A 6,354-nucleotide genomic window follows, 5' to 3' on the forward strand; every position below is an offset into this window, starting at 1 on the left:
AGGACTAAAAAGCCAAACAGATTTTATAATTTATCTTGGAGGTAATAAGGAGCCACTAGAGTTCATTGAGTAAAAGGGTAACATGGTCAGAGCCTTATTTACTTACTTTGATAGCTAGAGTGGAAAACAGTAAGAGAAGGAGCCCGCCCTGCACCCTGACTCCTCCTTCTGCCTTGTTTGTTGAAAGATGGGGATTTGTGGATGAAGTATAAAATGCTTGATCATCAGTTTTGCAAACTGCTTTATGTTTAGAAAAGATTTAAGCATAGAGCCTCCTAAATATTATAATAGTAGACATTACTGAATCATGTCCTAAGTTATTTTGTCAATGTGTGCGATGAACATTTTATGTTTTTCAATGTTTCTTTAATGTGTAGGAAATAAATACCTGCTCCATGCCTTATTCATATTATACATCAAGTACTCTACTTCCTCCTTTTGGGAAGACTTAAATATTAGCCCAAATCTAAATTTAAATAAGTTCCCATTCCCAGATTTTCTCTCTGCTGCCATCACTCCAATTTTTTTCCTTTGAAGTTCATATAATCAAATATATCATTCAATCCAGATTCTAGAAGCTATTGTCTACGAAGCTCCAAAACATATCCCTTCCTTTTTCAATGAATTCAATACCTGATGCACAGTCGTCCTCTCTACCCTAACTTCTCCCTTTATTCTGGATTTCTTTCATATTTCTTTGCATACTTAACTTCCTAGTTCCTTGAGCTACTCAATTCCCATGACTTTACTCCCCCATTCTGCTCCAGCTACACACAGAGACAGTAGTAAATTTTATGTTACCATCACTTTCTACTTCCATGTTCAAGAATTCTGATTTTCCTTTGTCCAATTATTGTATATTATCATTACATCTCTCCCCCTATGTCTGACACTTACAAAACCTACTCTTCATCCTCCCCATGGCTTCCAATCCCTTCATCCCTCAGTACTATTCATCCTAAGCCATATCCCTGCTCCAGCTACTTCCTCCTCCCTTCCTAATCTCAACCCCATCATGAACCACTTTGGATCTACATTACCTTCTACTCTTAAATTCACCTTTCCCTTATCCTATTGCCAATCACACCTTTCCTAACCACCAACTCTGGATTTGTTTGTCCAAAGATGGGGATTTTGAGGGAGACAGTGCATAGCCAAGGTGAAGTATAAAATGCTTGATCAGCAGTTTTGCAAACTGCTTTATGTTTAGAAAAGATTTAAGCATAGAGCCTCCTATGTACACGCTTCTGAAAAGAACTGGAAGAAAGCATGAAAATAAGAAAGCATGACAATAATGCCTGGGATCACTATTAATTTCTATTAGTTCATATCAACTGAGCCCTCATTGCAGCATGGCAGTTCTACTCCTCCTCCCTAACTGGCTCCCTAGAAAACTCAGTGCAGCAGCTGGTCCAGATATGTTCCTCTTTCCTATGTCTCTCCTCACCCTCTCACCTGAAGAGCTTACATCATACTTCACTGGGGAAAAAAATGGAAGCCATTCCCTGAGGGGTCTTTCTCCTCATCCTTCCCTTCCTCTCTTTAGATCCCTCTCACACCAACCCTCCAGATCTCCTCTTTCACTCCAGTCTCTGATAATGAGGAGGCTTTTTTGTCTCTCTTTTTATTGGTTCCTCTGTTGCCTACAAATACACTCATGTCTCCATCATTAAAATAAAAGACTTTCACTAGATTCTACCATCTAGACTATCTATCATCCTTTATCTCTCCTCTATTTCTTAGCTTACATCCTTGAAAAAAAGACTTTCACTTCCTCTCTTTTCATTCTTTTCTAAACCTTCTGGATTCCATTCTGAACTCTTATCATTCAACTGAAATTGCTCTGTCCAAAGGTACTAATGATCTCTTAATTCCCAAATCTAAGTGGCCTTTGCTCAATCCTCCTTCTTGACCACTCTGCAGCATTTGACACTGCTGATCATCATCTCTTCCTAGAATAGCCTCTTCTCTTTAGATTTTCATGACATTGTTCTCTCCTGATTCTCCTATATGTCTAACTATTCCTTCTAAGTCTCCTTTGACAGATTTTAATCTATGTCATGCTCATTAATGATGGGTGTCTCCAGAGGTGAGCTGCTAAATGTTTAACAACCAGATTTCTGGGGGGTTGGAGAAGGAATATATGCACAACACACTTTTAAGTTTAATCTATGGGTTTTTTTGTTTGATTGTTTTTGGAGGGGGGAAGCCAGGGCAATTGGGGTTAAGTGACTTGTCCAAAGTCACACAGCTAGTGTGTCAAGTGTTTGAGTTCAGATTTGGACTCAGGCCCTCCTGACTCCATGGCCCATGCTTACTCACTGCACCACCTACCTGCCCCAAGTTTAATCTATGTTAACATTTTCTCCATTACTTTCTGAAGTCTAGACAATCAACAAAACAATAAAGCAAGCTTTGATTTTTAATATTTGCCTGTTTCTGAGGTGTAAATGCTCACGTTGAACATTTAACAATTGGCTCTTATGAGCAGGTAGGAGTTGATGTCAGTGTGCCCCTGGCATGTCTCTCAAGAAGGCTCTTCCCTGGGCCCTCTTTTCCCCCTCCCTCTATGCTATCTCACTTGGGGATTTCATCATGGGTTCAATTAGCATCTTCATGTAAATGATTTCCAAATCTATTTGTCCAACCTCAGAATGCCTCCAAAGTTGCAGTCCTATATACCACCAGCTGCCAATTCGATATTTCCAGCTGGAGGTCCTGTAAATATTTCAAACTCAGTATATCTAAAGCAGAACTCATTATCTTTCTCCAGATTTTCCTATTACTGCTCAGGGCTCAACCATCCTTCTAGTCATGCAGACTTTCCAGCTCAGTGTCCTTCTTGACTCCTCACATTCACCCCACATTTCCAATCAGTTCCCAGATTTTGTCATTACTTTGTCTTAGCTCCTTCACACATACCCTTCTCTCTACCTGTATAACTGACACCCTAGGTAAGGCCCTCATCACCTTTCACCTGGACTATTTCAATAATCTTATCATTGGAAGGTTTATTATCCTGTCCTAAGTTTCTCCTTGTACATCCCCTATACAGTTGCCAAAATGATTTTCCTAAAGTACAGGTCCAAATCATCTCCCCTTCCCCCCACCTCTCACCCCTGTTCCAACCAATAAACTATTACCTTTAGGATAAATATAAGCTTCTCCATGAGCAGCTATGTGGCATTGTGGATAGAATGCTGGGCCTGGAGCAAGGAAGATTCATTTTCCTGAGTTCAAATCTGGCCTCAGACGCTTACTAGCTGTGTGACCCTGAGCAAGTCACTTAACCCTGTTTGCCTCAGTTTCCTCAACTGTAAAATGAGTTGGAGAAGAAAGTGGCAAACTGCTCCAGTAGCTTTGCCAAGAAAACCCCAAATGGGGTCACGAAGAGTAGGACAGGACTGTAAAACAGCTGAACAACATTTGGCATTTAAAGCTCTTCACAACCTTCCTACCTCTCCATTCTTCTTATATACTCCCTTTCAAGCACTCTGCAATCCAGACATATGAATCCACTTGCTGTTCCTCAAACATGATGCTCCATCTCCTGCCCCCAGACTGCCTCCATACCTTTCATTGGCTGCCTCCCATTTCTGAATCTCCTTCCTCCTCTACCTCTTCCACCTTCCCATCTCACCACCTCTTACAATTTCTGACTTTCTTTGCTACCCAGTTCAAGCACCATCTCCTACAATGCCTCTGAGTATATTTCCATCTATCTTATATGTACAGAAGTATATAAATGCTGTCTCCTCCATCAAAATGTAAGATCCTTGAGGGCAAAGACTGTTTTTGCTTTTTTTTTCTGCATGACCAGGCTTGGAACATAATAAACACTTAATAAATGCTTGTTGGTGATTGATTATATCCATGGTACCCATAGTAAGGGTTTAACAAGCTGAGGGTTGTAAATCAAGCCCTTCCCTCACTAGAGACTGGACTTCCCCAGGACTGGAATTGGGATACACGTTCAAAGGAAGCTGAGTCCATTAGTGGAGAAGGTAGTAAGTAGACATAGTGCCTGAGTCTGGCTTGTCCTAGCAGTAGTTTTCAATATTAGATTATGTCAGCCTCCTGCTGTTAAACTGTTGCAAAGCTTGAAGCAATAACTTCCATGACTAGAAAAGACAAAGCTACCCTCCTGAAGCATAGGGTAAGAAGGTGGCAGGAAAGCAAGGAACCAGAATATATGTTTCCAACCCCAATTCATTTCAATAGTGGCACCCCCAAGGGCTCACTCTCCCAACCCCCACCCTCAATGGCAAGTTGGGTCTCCAGAGGGCAACTGCTTCTCCTTTTTCTCCTCAAGGTTCTGTTATCAGGAAAGGCTGAGGGTTTGGAATTTCTCATACTTTCACTCATGAGCCCACATCCGATGTACTCTCCCACCACCAATATGGATTAAACAGTTGACATCAGTTAACTTTTGCAAAAGTATATTTACCGAGAAGGTATAGCAAGGACAGAAGTTATAAAATATCCCTTGAAACCAGAGACACACTCTCCCCTGTACATACTCAGTCCCTGATAAGAGTGAGCTCAAATTTAGAGCACAAAGGTATGGAGACACCCATTTTTATAACACGTGTGATTCAGTAGTCCATCTTAGCCTAGGAGTCCTTTTCTCCCTTCACAGAACCGGCCCCCCCACACACACACCAAAGGTCATTTCTAGGTATTGCAAAGCTGATGAATGAGCTACTTCTTTGCTCAGCTGAACTAGCAAGGTCAATCCACTGATGGGTAGGATCAAGTAGATTGCTCCTCGCTGGACTTAGCTGCTGTTGTTGCTAACTTTGAGGGGACTTCTTAAGCTCTTCTGACCTTTCAAAGCTCACAAGGTTGTAATCATCTCCAGAAACTTAATTCACCTACAATCAATAAAGAATAAATACAACTAGACAATAAAAGAAGTACCATGTATTTGTGGCCACGTGGTGACTGGGTAGGAGATAGGACCCACAGTCTCTCCTCTAAAGGATGGCCCACAGCAAATTTTCTCTCTCAAAAGCCATAAGGGAAGAGAGATGTGCAAAAAAATGTACCAAAGGAGAATATAAGTGAGTTTTCAAACTCAGTTCTACTCAATCAATGGTCAGTCAATAAGCATTCATTAAGCAATTATTGTAAGCCATAGACAGTGTCAAGCATTGGGGATATAAAGAAGGGCAAAAATAGGGCACTTGTCTTCAAAGAGCTTATATTCTAATGGGGGAAATAACATTGAAAAACTGTATGTAAGATATAGACAGTAGAAGTGTTAGACAGACAACACACAGGAGGCACTGGAGGTTTGGAATCTAGCCTCTAACAGGTTCACTCTTGATCTGGTAAGACAGGAAAGACCACTTCAAAGGGGTTAATAATAAGCTTTATTCTAGTCTAGTTTTCTCTAGTATTGCTGATAATGGAAGCACCACAAACTCCTACAGCATTCCCTAATCACCCTTCTTGCATGGGCCCATGAGAAGGGAGGGCAACTACCCCTATGTCTCAAAAGGGTCAATCGAAACAGGCACAACTTGTACATCCCCTAAATCCCATCAAGCCTCAATGGGGGCTAGTTGACACAAACACAGATTCCCCCCTCCCAAGCCTTGATGGGGGCCAGTCAAGGCACACAGCATCGCAGCTTGTACATTCAACCTTTAAGGTTTCCTAACTCACTGACCCGCCCGTTGTTATAGGGCAACAGTCAAAGAAGGCATATTGCCAGCAGTAGCCTTACAAGTTTACATCGCCTCATCCCTGTATCTTACTGTCCAGTCGCAGTGGATGTTTAGTTTCAGCACACATGTTTATATTATTTATCCTTACATAATGCTGCACAAGCATGGCGGAGATGTTTTGAACCATGAGCCTGGGAACTCATATCTAATACCTGGGAAACAAAGATTTTTATGGCTATGGATCCTGGGAAACTGAACCCTAAGAAATAATAACAAAAATCTACCTTACACACACTAAAATCCACCTTACTTACACTAAAATTCACCTTACTGACAAGAAGGTAATCTCAGAGGAAGGCAGTGGTGGTGGCAGAGTGGAGAGAACGTGGAAAGGCGTCTCACAGAAGGTGGGATTTGAGCTGAGTTCCTGAAGGAGTGACTTCAGTACTTGGAGTGGAGGACCCTTGGCACAGGGCTATACCAACACTGCTATTGCCACCCTAATGCTGCCTTTTTGGAGATAGAGCCAGAGCCCAGTGCCTACTGGGGAGTCGAATTTACGTAATATGAATTTACATAAAGTAAGAACTGTCTGTTATTGGAGAGAATAAAGTACAAGAAGTTCCCACTCTCTCACTTGTCCTTTTGGGAACACAACTAGAAAACTCTTCCTAACACATAC

The sequence above is a fragment of the Trichosurus vulpecula genome, chromosome 1, assembly GCF_011100635.1.
Source record: "Trichosurus vulpecula isolate mTriVul1 chromosome 1, mTriVul1.pri, whole genome shotgun sequence".
Classification (NCBI taxonomy): domain Eukaryota; kingdom Metazoa; phylum Chordata; class Mammalia; order Diprotodontia; family Phalangeridae; genus Trichosurus; species Trichosurus vulpecula.